This window comes from Ovis aries, chromosome 26 (assembly GCF_016772045.2).
Source record: "Ovis aries strain OAR_USU_Benz2616 breed Rambouillet chromosome 26, ARS-UI_Ramb_v3.0, whole genome shotgun sequence".
In the NCBI taxonomy this organism is placed as follows: domain Eukaryota; kingdom Metazoa; phylum Chordata; class Mammalia; order Artiodactyla; family Bovidae; genus Ovis; species Ovis aries.
Window position 1 is genome coordinate 42,284,285 of NC_056079.1, and position 20,523 is coordinate 42,304,807.

The 20,523-nt window shown below is 45.8% G+C and overlaps 1 long non-coding RNA gene across 1 annotated transcript; it reads left to right on the forward strand.

The window, feature by feature from the left end:
- Positions 1-6,978: 6,978 nt before the first annotated feature.
- Positions 6,979-19,581, forward strand: LOC121818058 (uncharacterized). The gene is made up of 2 exons (XR_006058163.2): positions 6,979-10,863; positions 11,388-19,581. It is a non-coding gene; the product is annotated as an uncharacterized LOC121818058 (long non-coding RNA).
- The last annotated feature ends 942 nt before the right edge of the window (positions 19,582-20,523 follow it).

Genomic DNA, 20,523 nt, shown 5'->3' on the forward strand with positions numbered 1-20,523 from the left:
GCCCCTTCTCTTTTAGCTTTTTCCTTGAGTTCTCACAATATTTCATCCATGTCAATCCTTTTGCTCACCCTTGCTCTTGTTTTCTCACAATCTGTTCTCTAGTTTCTGCATTTCTGCTTTATGGGTTTACTTTTTAGATAAGTAACTCAAAGAAAAACTTGTGGCAAAGTATTTCATCACTCTTTTCCTCTCTTCCGTGACAGCCTTTCCATGGTGGATGTTTTTTGTCTGGTAAATTTCGCTGCTCTTCCCTCTCACTTTTCTTGTAGTTCTTGTATGGAGGTTATTCCAATTTTTTACTACTTTTTCGAGAAAGAATGAGTCGCACTTTCCTGGCCTAGGTTTTATAGCCGTCCCTTTAGAGAAATCACTGCTCTTGGTTAGTTTTGAGGTATTCTGCCTCCATTTCACTACCCTCCTTGAGTCCTTTTGTATTTATCTGCCTTCTCCATCTTCTACCTATCTTCCCTACATCCTTGGCAATTGCAAAAGCTATACATTTCACTTGAGGGTAGACCCTTCTTACAGAAAGGGTGTGTGTGTGTGTGTGTGTGTGTGTGTGTGTGTGTGTGTGTGGTGTATGGGGTGTGTGTGTATGTGTGTGTGTGTGTGTGTGTGTGTGGTTTTCTGAGATCTCCTGCCATGAAGCTGACTTTATTGTTCCTGAGCATGGCAGTTGCTATACTTCTTGACACACCTCTGGGAGTTTTTATTACCTTTAAAGTCCCAGAAAGACATCTATTTCTTCTTTATTGACTACACTCAATTTTTTGCCTATGTTATTTTCAATTACTATTTCAGAGAGAATAGGAAGATGCATAAATATTTCCTCTATAATAGATTATGGGTATTTCTTTGTATTTGCTTAATTTATTGCTTTTAAACTAATTTTTTGCTTTATTAATTTTTCATTGTTTGTCATTTGGCAAGTTTCTTTCAACTTCCAACTTGTTAGTAATATGTGCATTTTGAGTGCTGTCAAATTTAGCAAAATTTTATCAGTTTCTTTCAAATATGAGGGATGTGATGCTTTTCCTCCGTGATCTGCATCTGTGGTGTTGGGGACTATAGGAAGCATTGACGTCATGATGCAACTTTTGGCTGAGTGACTTAGCAGAGTGGGCTTTAGAATTCCCCAAAGCCATGTTTCCACTGGAGGATTAACTTTACTACCTCAGAACTGACTGTGAATCAAATAGTGGGAGCAAATAGTTCCCTCTACACCCACAAGTATATCCTGAACTCAGCCCTTCCTTGGCTGACAGGAAGAGTTGAGGCCACTTGAGCCTTCTCCCACACCACCGTGCACTAGGGAAAGGCCATGGAAGTCAGTGGAAATACATAGTCAGAATGTCTTACTTTTGTACGTTTTCAAAGCATATGTCCAGCTGAGCATGTTGTGAAGGCTGCAGAGGTGAAGCTCTGAGGTTGCCACGTTTGCCTTGGGGATCAGGGTAGGGAGGAGGGTTTTTGTGGGGGGAGTGTGGTTCTAACCCCAGGAGAAAAGTTTGAGGCATTGGCTGCTGGGTCCTCCTGGGCAGTGTCAGGGGCCGGGGAGCAATACTTTGTTTTGGCACATGAACAGTTCCCAGAGCTAGTTTGTCTTTTTCTTAACTTGGAGTATAGTTGACTTACAATGTTGTATTCGTTTCTGGCATATAGCAAAGAGCTTCAGATATACGTTTATATTCTTTTTCAGATTCTTTCCCATCATGGTTTATCAGAGGATCTTGAATAGAGTTCCCTGTGCCATACAGCAGGACCCTGCTGGTTCTCTGTTTCATGTATAGTAGTGCATATCTGCTGATCCCAGGCTCCTAATTTATCCCTCCCTCCCAGTTTCTCTTTTGGCAACCGTTAAGTTTGTTTTCTGTGTCTGTGAGTGTGTTTCTGTTTAGGAAACAACCATTTCAAAATTCTTGCTGCCATTGAATATTTTGGCAGAGGTTTATTAACAAAACCCCAAGTAGTGGCATAAAAAGGTATCAAGTATATATTGATCTTCAGAGTCAACCATCAAAGGTTTATTTGCTCTCTACAGGTCCAGTGTTGGGTTAGAGGAAGGAGAACAGAGCAGACTCTCTGTTCTGAAGGAGTCTGAGGTCCGGCTTAGTGTTTCTCAGGCAGGTTGTGACATTAATTTAGTAGGTCACCACCAGATTGAAGATAACAGCATAGAAAATGTCAGAGTGAATTTTAGATCATAATAACCAATATCATTTTATATTACTCGTGACTCTAAAATCCTTTGCTCACTGAGCTTGCTGTCAAAAATATGAGAAAAACTTTGACTTCTAGGTGGAAAAGATACTACAAATACAGCAGGAGAAAGTAGCCTCTAAGAATCGTGTCTTCATTTCCTAGGGCTGCTGTAGCCAAGTCCCACAGACTGAGTGTCTTAAACAGCAGACACGTACCGTCTCTCAGTTCTGGAGGCTGGGAGTCCACCACTGAGGCATTGGCGAGGCGGCCTCCTTCTGAGGCCGCGAGGAGAAACCTGTTCCCTGCCTCTCTCCCCACTTCCAGGGCTTTGCTCGCCATCTGTGGGGTTGCTGGCTTGCAGGTGCACCCCTTTAATCTCTGCTTTCGTTGCACACAGCATCCTCCCTGTGCACATGTTTATCTCTTTGTCCAGGTTTTCTCTTTTTCTAAAATCATGACTTTCCGTAAGTCATGGTGGGTCAAGGCCACCCTAGTGAGCTCATTTCAACATGATTCCCTCTGAAAAGACCCTGTCTCCAAGTAAGGTCACATTCTGAGTTATTTAGGGTTCAGGGCTTCAGTGTGTCTTTTTTTGGGGGAAGGACACAATTCAACCCATAATAATCAAAGTGGGCCCCTCTTAAATATATATGTGCTGGTCCTTGTAGCAAGGCCTTATTGGTTTCTATAATCACGATGAGAAGTACATTTATTATGTCAGTTTTACAGAGTAATAGAGGTTCTGAGATAGTCACTGTTGCAATTTAAGTCTATTTTACTTCAAAGCCTGAGTTGATTCATTCTGCTGGTTGATTCCTGGGAGGCTAGAGCTGGCAGGGGTCTTAGAGGCCATCTGGTGCCACCCCCTCTTTTCACGTGTAGTGGGCCAAAAGATAAAAACGGTCCTGTTTGTAAAAATGTGCTGTGCTTTCTACATTCCAGAGATGCAACAGAATCCATCTATGGAGAATTGGTATCCATCTATGGACCTCTGTTTTACTTTTGGGAACTCTGGACTGGTCTACAGATTTTCTTTTCTTCCCCACCATCCCCGCAAATGTGGGACCAGTTGGGATCCTGTGGGGTGTATACTGGGAGAAACTGAAGCACGGAGATGCCATGCTTCTTGTCTGTGGTTCCCCCAGCTTGTGCTCCCCAGATAACATGTATGACACAAATTCCAGGAGCAGTATTAACGAGAAAAAGAGAGAGGAGATGGCAGAGGAGGAGTGGGAGAAGGGGGAGAAGCGGCCAGACGGACAGGAAGAGGCGAGGGAAGGAAGAGGTGAGGGAAGGAAGAGAAGGACAGGAAGAGGCGAAGAGAAATGCAGGAAGCGTGAGCCCGGCCTGTCTCTCCACAAGCTTCAGCCAGAGGTTAGCTTAGCTCAATGGGCTAAAAATACGTTTGTCTCTTTCCCAGAGACAAATATAAAATACATTTTTGCTATTGAACTTTATTCCTATACAAATCTCTTTTCTCCTTGATTAGTATGAAGAACAGAGAACTGGTAATTCTTTGCATAGGATAAAAGTGGAATCTGAGAAATTTTGCACATGTATGATGTGGAAAAATAATTTTCATCTTGATTGCCTGTTTCCCATTGTCAATAAAAAAGATAAACAAGTACAAGACTATAAGCTGATAGCAAACCAGCGTGATTGTAGGAAGGGTCTGGGTTCTACAGCCAGATCTATCTTTGTATTTATTAGCAGTCTGAACTTGGGAAAATTACTTAACGTCCTTGAATTTTTGTTTCATTGACATAGGCATTTGAGATGATCATAACACAGTCCACTTCAGAGAGATGTGGATTAGATTAAATAAGATAAAACACATATGCGGTGAACATAGAACCCAGAGTATGGCAGGCTTGACACATGCCTTCCTTTATCAAGTAGCTCTGGCCTTAGACTTGACTGTCCAGTTTTCAGTGACTACCTCCCAGTCACTCATTCAAGAAATGTTTGCTGAGCTTGTATTTCTGGCAGGGCACTCCTTTTGGCACTGGGTATTCAGTGGGAACAGAGACAGCCAGGGTTCCTTTTCTCTCTCTCTCTCTCTTTTTTTAGTGATACCTTTTCTTGAAAATCAGTTAATTAATTTTTGGCTGTGGTGGGTCTTTGTTGCTGCACGCAGGCTTTCTCTGGTGGCAGCTGGTGGGCGCTCCTCTTCCTTGCAGTGTGGGGGCTGATCTTTGTGGCGGCTTCTCTTGTTGAGGAGCGCCCGGCTCTGAAGCATGGGCCCGGTGTTTGTGGAGAACGGGCTTAGTTGCCCCATGGCCTGTGGAATGTCCCTAGACCACGGATTGGACTCATGGCCTTTGCCTTGGCAGGTGAGTTCTTATCCACTGGACCGCTGGGGAAGTTGCTCTCTTTTCTTTAAGATGCAGTCTGATAAGAAAGACGGATGATAAGCTGCTGGATAAATAAACAATGGAAACTATCAGATGGAAATGAGGAATTTGCAGCAAGTTAAAGGAGATCCAGGTTCTTGATGTCTTCTTTATTTTGGATGATTGGGGAAGGTATATTTGGAGAGGAGATAGATGAGCAAAGATTCGAGTGGCAAGAAGGAGGTTCTGAGGTGCGGACTAGGAGTTCTCGCCCTTGAGGCAAAGGAAGGAGTTCAGAAAAGGCATGAAGCTGGGGTGACCTGAGATAATCAGAGTGAAGGGCAGAGAGCTGGTGGTCGAGGGGCAGAGGGAAAGCCAGCAGGGCTGGAGCATCCTGGGAGGAGAGTGTGACGTGGGAGCTGGATGCAGGAGGTAGTGCTGGAGACGGGAAGCAGCACGTGGATTCTGAGTATGGTTGGAGATTAACTGGGGGTCGAGAACCAAGGGTAAGGCCTAGGTCATTGCCTTGAGCAACCACAAGGACACTAGTGTCATTTACAGAGAGGAGGAACCCAAGGGAGAAGCAGGGTTTGAGGACAAGTCAAGCATCATGCAATATTTGACATACTTACTTGCCACTCAAGGAAGCTTTTGGTAGGAGACTCATATTTTACAGAGAGGATATGGATGTAGATGTGGGAGTTATCGACATATCTATGGTCTTGGACTTAGGCGTTCCCTGGTGGCTCGGACGATGAAGAATCTGTTTGCAGTACAAAAGACCCAGGTTTGATCCCTGGGTCGGGAAGATCCCCTGGAGAAGGGAACAGCTACCTACTCCAGCATTCCGGCCTGGAGAATTCCATGGACAGAGGAGCCTGGTAGGCTATAGTCCATAGAGCTGCAAAGAGTCGGACATGACCGAGTGCCTAACGCTTTTCACTTTAAAATCCACAGTACTGCCCAGGAGACCCTCTTCTCCAAGCTGCAGCCAGCTGGCCTCCTTTGATACCTGCTTTCTCTCCGTTCTCACCTCATTGATATAGCAGGACCCTCGGCCCGTGATGACTTTAAATTGTGGAAGGGGCACATTCTGTGTGGTTCAGATCCTGCCTTTTTTTCTTTTTTGCTAACAGAATCTCCATTTTTTTTTTGCCTTGGATTCATAGGAAACTTTCACTCAAATAGTCACTAATCACTTTCTAGGTGAAAGCAAGTATAAAACATGTTACTTATCTTTCACTACAGAATAATAAAAAGAAAATGTATCCCTTCATAAAAATTATGGTGAGAGCTCATTGATTAATACTGACCTCACTTTGGAGCTGCATTTCACCATCTGGGCACATATTCACCTTTGATTTGCATACAGCCTCCAAGTGATGCCAAGAGCCATACTACATGCCAGTTTAAGACAAGTTAGGGCCATAAGATCTACCTGCTGTTAGAAGCTTCGCATTTATGATTTAGGCTCGATTTCACATGTTTTATGCTGAGTTTTATAGCGATGCACTCATCGTCAGCACCTCTGGGCACAAGTACAAAGCACCACTTACAAAAACAACAGATTGGCAAAAGCCAGGCTCCAAGGCTAACCCCCGTCGCCCTGTCTCAGGCACAGGCGCCAGTTAAAAGATGAATCTCCTTCTGTGAGCCCCAAGGGCCTACATCCTTGGACTCTTAATGAACCAAATCAGAAGGGAAATGATTCAGGGACTTGGAAAGCCTGAACTTCTTTGTGTTCAAAGTTAGGGTCCCTTGGGAATTAGTCTAATCTTTATAATCAATTTCACTCGTGTAAAAAGGAAGTAAGAGGCAGCTTGTCACTGTGCGGTAAGTATGAGAGTGAGAGTTAAGTGGTGGCGCATCATGCAGGACGCCACCCTGTCCCAAGCACTTTGTACATATTCATTCATTGAATCCTCTTCCCATTATTGTGAAGTGGGTCATATTATCACCCTTATTTTATAGGTGGGGAAACAGAGGCACAGAGAAGCTGAGTGACTTGCAGGATCTCACAGCAAGTGTGCTGTTGTGGGTTGGTTGCCCCAGGAAGTGGGCTGTGGTCTGGAGATTTGCACACGCGAGATGTCAGGGTGCGCTCCCGGGATTATTCCCTGGGGGCAGAGAAGGAAGCAGGGCTGGGCAGAAGTCGGGGTACGATGCAGTCTCAGCAGAGGCTTTAGTGAACCCCTGGTGGCTCAGACGGCAAAGCGTCTGCCCGCAATGCGGGAGACTTGGGTTCGATCCCTGGGTCGGGAAGATCCCCTGGAGAAGGATATGGCAACCTACTCCAGCACCCTTGCCTGGAAAATTCCATGGACAGAGGAACCTTGTAAACTACAGTCCACGGGGTCGCAAAGAGTTGGGCACGACTGAGCGACGTCACTTCATGGGGAGTTCTGGGGCAGGTCTGGCAGTTTTCCAGAGACGGGATGAGCCAGGGTGGGGAGGAGCAGGGCTTGCTTTTCTGTTGTGCAAATTGTCCCTGGAAACGGGTTGTGACCTTGGGTGAGGCCACTGTCTTCTCTTCTGTAGAAGGCATTTCCTAGGCAGCTGCTGTTGGCACCACTCCCTAGAGCCAGGGGATGAAATTAGTTAGCTCTAATGGGGGATGTGGCTGGCATGTCACAGAATCCACAGGTGGAGCTGAGATTCAAAGCTTCAGTCTGGCTTTAGAGTTCAGGTTCTTAACCACTACAGATCTTCTTTGACTTATGATGGGGTTATGTTCTAATAAACTCATAGTTGAAATTATCAACTCAAATCCATTCAACACCCTGACCTACATCACAGCTCAGCCTTGTGTTCTAGAGTCACTCTGTCACGTCTGACTCTTTTGCAACTCCGTGGAGTGTGGTTCGCCAGGCTCCTCTGTGCGTGGGATTTCCCGGGCAAGAATACTGGAGTGGGTTGCCATTTCCTTTTCCTGCATTTTCCTCTTCCTGTCCCAGGGATCGAATCCCCATCTCCTGAATCGGCAGGTGGAATCTCTACCACCGGTGAAGCCACAACTCAGACTAGCCCATGTTGAACACACTCAGAGCGCTAACATTAGCCTACAGATGGGCAAAACCATCTAACACAAAGCCTATTTTATAATAAAGTGCTGACTATCTCCTGTAATTTATTCAGTACTGAAAGTGAAAGCCAGAAAGGGTGTAAGTCGTTTGCCCTCAAGATCACCTGGCTGACGAGGCACTGTGGCTGCCGCCACTGCCCAGCATCACATGGGAGTACCACGCCATGTGTCATTAGCCCAGGAGAAAGGACAAAATTCAAAGTACGGCTTCTGCTGAGTGTGTATTGCTCATCGTAAGTCAAACTGTTGTAAGTCAGGGACTGTCTGTCTGTTGAATTGTATGCAGTATACTTATTGCGTTCACAGTATGTAAGTAAGACCAGGTAGTGCTAATATCCCTGGTTGGATGGTTAGGAATACTTCTAGAAAGAGACTAAAAATAAGATCAGACCAAATGATTTTTCAATAGACATGAATCTGTGCAGACTCTGGGAGGGATTAGAGGACAGAGGAGGCTGGTGTGCTGCAGTCCATGGTGTTTCAAAGAATGGGACACAGCTTAGCAACTGAATAACGACAGCAGCATTTTTTTCACTTAGATAACTAAGCTAGGAAGCTTGATCATTAAGTATTAGTTCAAGTTCTTCAGGATGTATGCCACAGACATGGACGCAGGCTGACTTAAACAGAAACCCAAACTACAACAACATCAAAGGCAAGATAAAGGGAGTTCTCCTGGGGTCAAGAAGACCTGAGCGGCAAGGCCTTGGGAAGCGCAGGGCTGCAGTGGGGCTCAGGCAGCTGGAACCAGGCTGTACCCCGGCCCCTGCCTCTCACTCTGCACAGGTTCATCTCTCATAACGGGGAGCGAAGAAACTCGAGGGGCTATCCTCAAGTTTTGTTACTGTCCCCAATTCTGGAGGAGACCTGTTGTCTCAGCTTGCCTTGGCAGCCACTCCCGGAGTCAGTTGTTGCAGTGAACCTCTGTTAAGATAGTGGCTCTGGACTTTATTATGCCGATGGCAGAGAGTTCCTAGGAAAGAGATGTTGGGTAGATAGCCCCAATATCATAGGGATGTTCAGCATAATGTGTATGAAACACTACTTTTCTGCTTTAATTTTTTAAGTTGAAGTATAATTTATTTCACTGCTGTGTTAATTTCTGCTCTATATAGCAAAGTGATTCAGTTACACACACACACACACACACACACACACGCACATCTCTGTCTATATATGCATATACATTCTTTCTCATAATGGTTTCTTACAGGCTGTTGAATATATTTCCCTGTGCTCTACAGTAGGACCTTTTGGTTTATCTGTTCTTTACATACTAGTTTGCTAATCCCCAAGTCCCACTCCATCCCTTCCCCACCTGCCCTTCCCTGTGGCGAGTCTGTTCTCTGTTGTGAGGAAAGGGATGTCTGGGAGTCTGTTTCTGTTCCGTAGAGAAGCTCACTGTGTCATCGTTTAGACTCCACATGTAAATAATACCGCATATTCATCTCTCTCCTGTCAGTTGGTATGATGGTTTCTAGGTCCATCCAAGTGGTTGCAAATGGCATGATTAAGCTGCCCTTTTTCTCTGGCCGAGTAGTATTCCATTGTATATATACGTACCATATCTCTTATGCATTCATCTGTTGATGGACGTTTAGGTTGAAACACTACTTCTAAATAACCTCAGGGAAGCGGAGACACCTCTGCTCTTCCAGCTCCCCTGCCGAGACGGGGAATCAGGCAGAAGACTAAGCCTGGCTCCTTGCGTACTCCTCACTGGTCTGTGACTGGCTGGGTGCTGCCCCTGTGCCTGACTGTCTCTGTGTTAGCGGACATTACGCAGAAGCACGCATGCCTCATTCGCTGTCTTCTGCAACAGAAAAGCAAAATAAACATGTTCTGCATCCTTTGGGGTTTAACGCAGTCAGCAACTGGCACTACAGATAAGAGTTGTTTCAAGTGACAGGAGGAGTAATGAAGCGTCTTTGGCATCTCTCTACCAGGGCCTGACAGTCTTGTGTATTTCAAGCGTGGAAGGGTAACAGTTTCTTCTCCTGGACAATTGCCCACTCAACGGATAAATGGTGTATGAAGGAAAAGAGAAAATCTTTTGTGTTCTTAGTATGTGCTAGCAGTTTTACATACATGTGAAATAACCTTGTGGGCATAGGACCAGCTTAATACAACCCGGGGTGAAGCTCACGCAGCCTTGCCCTGGAGCTCAGCACCCGCGCTGGTCTGCAGGCATCTTTCCCAGCCTCTGCGTCCCTCGATGGTCTTTGGCCCAGCCTTCATGGGTGTGTTTGGGAGGTACCCCTGTTGTGTTCGCCCCGAAGTTCTCTCAGTCTGGTTTAGTGTTCTGGGTTTGCTGGCTGCTTCAAGTAACTTCTCCAGGAGAAATATGAGCGTTCATGTGACTGATGTTTTTAAGGGTTTTAAAAGCACTTAAAAACACTTTTTCTGTTCTCTGTTATCTCTTGCTCCATAAAACTCTGTTAGGGACTGAGGCGCGGCTGGTGGAATGGCCCAGCCTTAAGCGTAAACCAGAGGGTTAATGTCATGAACTGTTAGTGTTTTTTTGGTTTATCTGTTTATTTAGTCTCTAGCTGCAACTCCTGCCAGTACAGAGTGTTTTTCAGCCCTCCTTGGAAAGTGCCCCTGCCAGGCACACTTCTAATCTACCCTCCACTCTCCTGTCCCCTAGAAAGTCACGCCCCTTCTGCAGCCGCCTGTGGGCCAGTCTGACTCACTGGAGAACTTTCCCTTTTCCTGCTTAGCATTATTCCAATGTTTACATCAGAGGAGACTGAGGTTCAAAAGAAGTCAGCAGATTGCCCACTGTTGCACAACTTGTAAGTAACGGAGCAAAGATTTGATCAGAAATATGTTAATCCAAAGACTTTTATTTTTCACTATAAAAGTAGCATATCAAAAAACTGGAAAAACACCTGCAAAGTTCCTTAAAACGTACATTCTTGAAATATCTGAAAAATGAAAAAAATCACCCGTTTTTTTTCTCTCATCAGAAGCAAGGATAGTAACTGTCTTGATTTATTTTCTTTTTGTAGATTCTTGTTTGTTTATTTCAGAGGTACATCCTGGCATTTCCTGTGTCTCCAGATGAGGGAGGGGTTGGCTGTGGATTGTTACCCCGATGGCTGGCTTGCTAATGCTTCCTGAAGCTCTGGGAAATCTTCACCTCCAGAGTTTGAATTCGGGAATCCTTGTGGCTTCTTAGGGCAGCTGCAGAGCACGGACACTCTGGAGGACGCTTGGAGCACATTTCCTAGGCGTTTATTACAGGTGTGTCTCTCAGTGGTTCCTAAGTGTTTCGTGCATCGTAATGGCCTGGGAGGCCTTAAGCATGTGTGCTCCAGCATTATCTAGAACCTACTGAATCAGAGGCTTCAGGGATTACTTGAGGCCATCTGTACTTTACAGAAGCTCTCTCAGTGATTCTCAAAAGTTTCTGTTATTCTTTAGAACCACTGGTATATTTGTCTTAACAACTGCTTTTTTTCCCAAGAGGCACTCGGTAAGCCATTGGCAGTTTGAGTTTGTTAGTTGTGATCTTAGGATTGCTGTTGGCAGGGTCTGGATGGGAAGTTGTCTTAAGAGGAGATACTGCTTCTCTCATCTTCCCTCTATTCCTTGCTCTCTGTGGCACTTTCATATTCTAACGAGACTTCAGATATTTCCTATGGCAAGAGCTCCCTTCTGTGGAAGGGTCTGGTTTGTAGAACTTGGGCATCGAGAGAAGTGTCAAGAGAAAACGGAAATAGCTGCTGTATTTCTAGAAACCAGTAATTATTTCTCTGGTCCTCCAGGGTGTATGCAGAAACGAGCAGATCCATCCTGGTGATATGGCAGAATCAGGGCAGCAAAAGAAAGGAGGCCGGATTAGAGCACATCACTGATCTCTGGGCTATGCTTGCACGTGCGTCTACATGTTTTTAAGCCTTCTGGAGGAAGTGGATGCATAAAAAAGCTGCATCGAGAACCACGGAGGCGACGTTTGCGCCTGTTGCAGAGCGGGTGGAAGCAAGACAACGCAGAGCCTCAGCACTCGTGTCTAGGATTTTGGTGTTATTTTAAGACCACTGGGGAGACGTAGAAAGGATTTAGCAATGAAATTGATAAGAAAGATCATTTTGTCTGCTCTGATGAAGATATGTTGGGGAAGAGTCTGAATTGAATGGAGGGGGGACCATTCAGAGGCTGATGCAATGGCCTGGGCTAGGATGGAGGCAGTGGAGATAGAGATAAGTGGACAGAGCAAAGAAACATTTTTTTTTCCCTTCTGTGACAACATCGTGAGGTATGTGGGATCTTAGTTCCCTGACCAGAGAGTGAACCTTGCCCCCTGCAGGGGCAGTGCAGAGTCTTAACCACTAGACCTCCAGGGAAATCCCAGGAGCAGAGAAGCATTTGATAAATAAGATCTATAAGACTTACTGATTCATTGAGTGTTGGGGTTGAGGAAGGGAAGAGAGGGTGGAGTTTTGGATGAGATGTCGGTGTTTGGCTTGGACACCTAGAATGCCATTCTTTAATTTAGGAAACCTGGGAGGGAGAGGGGTTTGAGGTGGGGGCTAGAAGGCCGTCCATTTGGGACATGGCAAGTTTGAGAAATCTGTGTGATAGGCAGGGCAGAGGTTCAGGCCGGCCCTTGGAGACCGGGGCCTGATGCTCTGGAGCGAGGTTTGGGTGCACAGCGCTTTGCGGAAGAGTTGGATCTGCCTGGTGGAGCCTGTGTGGATGGAGAAGTTACAGAATCCGTATTAAAGCCCTGGCCATCAACACTGGAGGCGAAGCTCGAAGAGGAGAGCTTCCCAAGGCAAAGGCACCAGAGACAGTGAGGAAATCAGGACCACTGCGTGGAGGGATGGGAAGAGAAACTCCCAGATGGAAAGGCAGTTGTGTCGGGGAGGAGGCGGGGAAGAGTTCCTGTGATGGGGATGAAGTCGGGGACAGGCGTCAGTCTGTGAGCTGAGGACTGATGAGGAGGAAGAAGGGGCCTGGGAGCCGGGAAGGAGAGAATCGACGGGAGGGCCTCTCTGGATCTCAGTTTCTCCCCGTCATTAAAGAAAGAAGTGATTATCTAAGGTTTCTAATAACCCTCATGCTCTGTGATCAGATGTCTTCAGCCACACTTAAGCAGGTATGAAACTGCAGGGCTCTTTCAGGTCAGCGTACGTATTTGATAGAGGACAAAACATAACCCAATTCAAGATTCATAATTTTATGGAAACCCAATACTGAACGTTTTGCAGTAAAGCAGACGGTCTTGTGACTTCACTGCTGAACTTCCCACGTTGCTTCCCCTGTGCCTCGCACTGAGCTTCAGTGTGACCCTCCGCAACGTCGTGCGTGGAATTGGCAGTTTCATGAGTGGAAAGATAGAGTCAGGTGTGCCTTAAGTCTTCTTCGACTTTCAGGGAAGGGAATCCAGACTGGAGCTATGAAACCATTTTTAAATACAGTTCTGGTAGAAACTTGTGGTTTATAGCATTAAACCACTTGAGTTTACTTCTCAGAGGTAATTTCATCCTTTTCTCCGTCTGGAGTTGCTCAACTAGGGAACTCAATGCTTTTTCAAAATGACATTTTTCCTTCTGTCCTCAAATGATGAAGAAGAAAAATGTCTTTTCTTCCTTCGGATAGTCAGAAGTCGTCTCGTTTAACAATGGTTTTGGTAACATGCTGTTTAATATCACTTTTTTGTTTGCTTTGGAGCACGTGATATTTGGACAGACATCTTCAAGCATTCTGGGTGGTCTGTGTCTTCCAGTTAATCCGAGAACTGACTGGCATAAAACTGCGGTGTGTGCAGTGTTTTGGGGCGAGCAATAAAATGTTAAGGTATCACTTTCTGTTGTTCCTGGCCTTGTCCAGCGAGAGTAGAATGAGCCACTGCACATAAATCAGCCGTGCCCTGGTGGTTAAATAAGCCGGTATGACACAGTTAGTACCGTGTTGCCATGCAGACTCCCGTGAAGCCTTGGACGGTGCCGTCTGACATCATTACAGCCGGGACACTTCCCTTCCCAGCCGGCCTTCCCAGGCGGCGCTAGGTCTGGCTGCCAGTGCAGGAGGTGAAAGAGACGCAGGCGTGATCCTTGGGGTGGGGAGATCTCCAGGAGGAGGGCAGGACAGTCCACCCCAGCATTCTTGCCTGGAGAGTCCGATGGACAGAGGAACCTGGCGGGCTACAGTCCATGGGGTCGAAGAGCACGGGACACGACTGAGTGACTTGGCATTGCAGCTTATGCACATTAAAATCTGCTCCCACAAAGCCCCACGCTCTAACGTTTATTTATTTTTTTTCCACTGAGAAGATGTAAGAACAGAGTGATAAAAGATGAGTTTTGTGACAGCCTTTCTCTCTTTCTTTAGGTCCTTTCTTGAAAGGAAGTGCAGGGTGTGGTAGGAAGGGCCACATGGCTGGTGAGCGTCCAGGGTGTCTAACCGGCTCCCGGGACGTGTGACGGACAGCATCTGCGGCTGCTGCTGCTCCGAGTCTCCGTTCATTAGTGGCTTCCACGATGTTTTAATAAACCTGCCTGTTTGATTCTCCTAGATAGAGATAGATAGAACTATTTTCATGCTCATCATTTGTAAAAGCAGCGCCACACCACACTGGGAAGATTGCAAACTCACCAAATCCACCAGGGAGGACAAGTTTCCACTTTGGGAGCAGAAACTTTTGACTTGGGCCCATTGTATTCAGGGTTTGAATATACAAACCAAACTGAAATAGGAACTGAAATTTGGAAGCCTGGAAGCAAGCTCTAAAATTATGATTTTCTTGGAAAAACAAAGGGGATGTGGATTTGTGCCCCTCAAAATATGTGGTCAGAATTGGCCCAGAGTTTTGAATTTTGTAATGGAATACACTGTTTGGAGGTAATTCTGTGAGAAAAAAACAACAAACCCTGGGGGCACCCTTGCCCATTTCTTAGAACCCTCTGGATGTGAGAGTCAGCCAGGTTGACAGGTCGGGTTGGGGAGAGGCTGTCCCAGGAGGGCAGGCATGTGGTAACTTGGGTTCAGCGGCTGGGGCCTCAGTGGTATTAACAGGAGCTGGAGCTCTGCTCTAAATTGGGAGCCAGCCCATGTGAGCCTGGCCTCCTCTCAGGCTGCCAGAGTTCCTTGGGTCGAGGGATAGAGACGAAATCTTTTGAATTGAAGACCCGCTTTCCCACCCTCCTGCCATCCATCTTCCTGACCGGCCTCCTCCCATCCCTCGTGCCCTCTCTCTGCCTGGCAGGCGTTAAGCCCAGACGTCTTTTCCTCTGGAGACCTTTCCCGGAATCCTCCCACCCTTGTTTCCTTCCCTTGCACAGCCTGGTCCCGTCATCCGTGTTAGGTAACTTTAATTGTTAAATGCTTGTCACGCTATATGGTAACTGTTGGTATAGGTGTCTGTCCCCAGTATAATTTGACTATTGCGGAAAAGAGTAATGTGGTCCATATAGCTTGCAGCACCCACCACAGTGCCTGGACGGTCTCAGGAGGAACTGAATGAAGGAAGGGGGTTTGGGGAAACTGCATTCTACCCAAAGTCATATTAGTGTGGCTTATCCCTTTTCCCTGGTAGCTGAGATGGTAAAGAATCCTGTCTGCAATGCAGAAGACCTGAGTTCAGTCCCTGGGTTGGGAAGAGCCCCTGGAGAAGGAAGTGGCAACCCCACTTCAGTATTCTTGCCTGGGAAATCCCATGGACAGAGGAGCCTGGTGGGCTACAGTCCATGGGATCACAAAGAGCTGGACCTGACTGAGTTTCACTTCAGTTCATCCCTTTTCTGCTTCCAAAGTGGCAGTGAAGGTGCCTCTGATCGTCACTCTAAAAATTTGGTGTGTTGATTTATGTCACCACTTTATGGTGGCTTGGAAAGCACCATGGCCCTTGAGTCAAAGCATTTTTGTGATTTCCTGTTTTAAAAATAAATATTTATGTACTTGGTGCACAGGGCCTTAGTTGCAGCATGGTGGACATTCTTAGTCACAGCATGTGGGATCCAGTTCTCTGACCAGGGATCGAACCTGGGCCCCTGCACTGGGAGATGGGGTCTTAGCCCCTGGGTCCCCAGGAAGTTCCATTTTCGTGATTTCTAATGAATGCTTTGGTCTTCACGTGCCTCTGTAAATATCTCACTGCTCCAGGCGGGGGTGGTGTGCAACTGCCCAGCCTTACTGATGTTCGTTCACGACCTGTGTGGGTTAGGATGGAGGCGGGGGTGTAGATTAGGACTGAGCATGGAGCCACAAGGTTAAGGGTGAGGGTGACCAGCTTGGGGTGGGGGGGCTGGGTGGTCTTGGAGCTGGAATGATGTAACCTACAGTAAAATGGAGGTGTTGACACAGGAAACGCACCTTTCTTCTCTTGTAGCTTTCGCTGATACTGACCCTAATAAGTTCATCCAAAGGGTAAAAGGTGAAGGGTCATTGGAGGGCATATTTAAAGGCTGTGCCTGGTAGGCAGTTTGCTAAGTGAGTGCCGGAGTGAACGTTGCTTTCTGTCATTTGTACTGGACAGAGAACCACCACGTGGCTACAGGATCTCTCCCAGTGTATTCACTCAATTCAGACGGAGGAAATGTATTTCATTTTGGCCTAGGGAGGAATATAGGTTCTTATGGCCCGACCATGCCATGTGCATGCCGTTATTTACTCCAGGAAATATTTTATGGCTGTGGCCAAGAAGCAACGCCCCTTATAAGCTAGTGAATCCTTAAAAAAAGGTTATAGCCCATTGATCAAGTATTCAAACCTCATGTATATCGTTGCTAACGATGAAAAATTCCTAGTACACAAATAACTTGTTAGGTAACAACGAACTGTAAATAATGCCAGTGAGAATTCCTTTAAAAGTTAGCCTTAAAAATTAACCTTCCCTTAAAAATTACTTCCGATAGACTGAGTAAAACTGAACCGCAGCTGGCAAGTTTGCAGTGCTTGAGATGTGTCCACGTGGAGGAGCTGTTGATAGTTCTTTCACAAAGTTTTTTTAAGTTATTTTTTCATGGAGTATGGATGTCCCCTCTGTTTTGGATTTCCTTCCCATCAGGCCACCACAGAGCACTGGGTGGAGTTCCTTGTGCTGCACAGGAGGGTCTCACTAGTCACCTGTCTAACTGACATAGTGTCAGTGGTGCATATGCCAGCCTCCGCATCCACCCGCCCCCTCTCCCCGCCTTGGTATGCACACGTCCGCTCTCTACACCTTTGTCTCTGTTTCTGCTTTGCAAGCAAGTCCATCCGCATTGTTTCTCTAGATTCCCGTATAAATGCTACTATATGATGTTTGGTTTTCTCATTCTGACTGCTTCACTATGCACGACAGTCTCTGTCTATCCACGACTAGGCAAGCTTCTAGACACCGTACCTGGTTTTGATGTGAACAATGCAGAGCCGTGTCAGGCATGGCTAAGACTGCCTGACGCGGAACACACTGGCCACGTTCTCTGCAACCCTTTGTCCAGGAGATTTTCTTCGACCCTTCTATGTTCTTCTGGCTTGCCTAAGAATTAAATAGACCTGAGACAGATTAACAGGAGAAAATCACACAAACGTTTAATAACATGTACCCCTGGGAGTACATGTGTAGAAGAATTATGCAATAAAGATCTTCATGACCCAGATAACCATGATGGTATCATCGTTCACCTAGGGACAGGCATCCTGGAATGCAAAGTCAAGTGGACCTTAGGAAGCATCACTATGAGCAAAGCTAGTGGAGGTGATAGAATTTCAGCTGAGTTATTTCATATTCTAAAAGCTGATGCTGTGAAAGTGCTGCACTCAGGATGCCAGCAAATTTGGAAAACTCAACAGTGGCCACAGGACGGAAAAGGTCAGTTTTCATTCCAATCGCAAAAAAGGCAATGCCAAAGAATGCCCAAACTGCTGCACGGTTGCACTCGTTTCACGTGCTAGCAAAGTAATGTTCAAAATCCTTCAAGCTATGCCTCAACAGTATGTGAACTGAGAAGTTCCAGATGTACAAGCTAGAGTTAGAAAAGGCAGAGGAATCAAAGATCAAATTGCCAACATCCATTGGATCATAGAAAAGGCTAGAGAATTCCAGAAAAATATATACTTCTGCTTCATTGGCTACGCTAAATTCTTTGACTGTGTGGATCACAGCAAACTGTGGAAAATTCTTGAAGTGACGGGAATAGCAGACACCTTCTCTGCCTCCTGAGAAACCTGTGTGCAGGTCTAGAAGCAACAGTTAGAACTGGACATGGAACAGTGAACTGGTTCCAAATCGGGAAAGGAGTACATCAAGGCTGTATACTGTCACCCTGCTTATTTAACTTCTGTGCAGAGTGCATCATGCGAAATTCTAGGCTGGATGAAGTGCAAGCTGGAATCAAGATTGCTGGGAGAAATAACAATAACCTCAGTTATGCAGATGATACCACCCTTACGGCAAGAAGTGAAGAGAAACTAAAGAACCTCTTGATGAAGGTAAAAGAGGAGAGTGAAAAGGCTGGCTTAAAATTCAACATTCAAAAAATGAAGATCATGGCTTCCGGTCCCATCACTTCATGGCAAGTAGATGAGTAAAGCACGGAAACAGTGACAGACGTTATTTTTGGGCTCCAGAGTCACCGTGGACAGGGACTGCAGCCATGACTCTGAAAGACGCTTACTCCTTGGAAGAAGAGCAATGACAAACCTAAACAGCGTATTAAAAAGCAGAGACATCACTTTGCCAATGAAGGTCCATCTAGTCAGAGGTATGGCTTTTCCAGTAGTCATGTATGTATGTAAGAGCTGGACAGTAAAAAAGGCTGAGCACTGAAGAATTGATGCCTTTGAACTGTGGTGTTGGAGAAAACTCTCGAGAGTCCCTTAGACAGCATGGGATCAAACCAGACAATCCTGAAAGAAATCAACCCTGGATATTCGTTGGAAGGACTGATGCTGAAGCTGAAGCTCTAGTACTTTGGCCACCTGATGGGAAGAGCTGACTTATTGGAAAAGACCCTGATGCTGGGAAAGGTTGAAGGCAGGGGAAGGGGGTGACTGACAGGATGAGATGGTTGGATGGCACCACCAACTCAGTGGGCATGAGTTTGAGCAAACTCTGGGAGATAGTGAAGGACAGGGAAGCCTGGCGTGCTGCAGTCCATGGGGTGGCAGAGAGTTAGACATGGCTGAGAGACTGAAGAACAGCAGCCCCTGAGAGATGCCCAGTAAGACTGAACACCCTCACCTTATACACCACCTTTAGCTTAAACTGAAGAGAATGTTGTGGGTGTGGGTTTGGGACGTCAAAGGGGAGAAGGTAATTCACCTGGAGATGGAAGTCCAAAGATTTGGGCCAGTGGAGTCAGTGGGACACAGAGCAGAATTTTAGCAGACTTTGCTGGCTTCCTCCCTGTCTACACATCTGATTCATGTTGTGGATTCCTACGGTGAGGCTTCCTGGAGCAGATCCTCTGTCTACACTCTTCAGGCAGCTGAGGGGAAGGTCAAGGTTTCTTCCTGAGTCTTTTGGGCCTTGATTATTTTCAGCTTGAAATATTTCTCATGCCAAACAGACATTTTGGGGTAGCAAATTTTGTTCCCCTAAAATAGTATAGAGGGTTTTACTTACAAAAAAGTATGGCATATTTATTTGTGAAATCCTGAGATATTATTTCTCATTGTGATTTTTTTTTTCTCATTGTGATTTTAAGCCTACCTATTCTAGGCAGAGATTTGTAATCATTTGACTCCTAATTCCAGTCATTTGTTTTGTTCTTTCCCTGACTCATTTCCTTCTTCCTTTCTTCTCTCATCACTTGTGTATCTGAATCCTATGCTGGGAATTGAGTGTAAATAAATATTTAAGGTCAGGGACATAATCTAATAAGACAAGTTGTTTGTAAAAGATCAGCATTGTAAGCAGAACAAAATTAAGTTTATGTTCAGCTGTCGTCCATGAAATTGGAGGGTAATACACAGGGATTTGTTTGAGCAGACAGTTTATTTTACATGAAATAAATGGCAAATTTAAAAATACAATGCAATTTGTTTTTTTTTTCAAGTTCTACACACACACTTCTTTGCAGAATTGCTGTAGCATAAAGAATAAGCCAGATCTAGGCTTGACAAGATCTAGTTCCTGACTCTGCTACTTGCTAGCTGTGTGGCCTTGGTTAGATTAATTGATGTGTCTGAGTGTCCAATTCCCGTCTCCAGCACTGTTTACGTTGTGGGGGTTGTGGGGATTCAGTCAGCTACTGTATACAAGGAACTCTGGCATACGAAGGATATAGATAAGGGATTTTGTGTGTCATTGCCTTTTCAGATGAGATTTCTTCCTGCTCTGCTTATTCTAGACAGATGGACTTTCATAAGAAAGCACTGTAGGAATGTAGGCCCAGAATGAATTTGGGCAAGCAATTCTTTTTGAGCAAGACAAACTTGGGCTTCACACACACACACAGCATAAAAGCTGAGAGTCAAGTTTATTCAGTGTCTCGCTGACGACTATGGCCCAGGAGACAAACTCTCAGGGAGCTCTGAGAAAATGTTTCCAAGAAGTAAGGGGGGAGGTTAGTAAACATGCGATTTTGGCCAAGGGGGTACATGCAGCCAAGCACACATCTCAGTAGAAGGTTGCTGCTAGTTGCAAGGAACCGATGTCTTAATGGCTTTAATGTTTTCTAAGTATGGGAACATGCAGGTATTCAGGTTCATAGAAAATTTCTCCGAAAATAACTGTCTGCAGGCCTGTCCTGCCAGTTTCCCAGAGTGCCGAGCGCCTCTTTCCTGATCTCCACCCTGGGGTCTGCATGTGTTGAAGGTCAGGGACTGCGGTGGCTCCCGACTCAGTCCTTGTGGAGCTGAGCGGTGAGAGGCCTCCTCCAGTTGGCAAGCCTCAGCATTGTCCCTTGCTAGCAGGGTGTCCCTGTGTGTGTGGCACTCCCTGAACCTAAGGTGTCTTGTGATACTTGGAGTTTT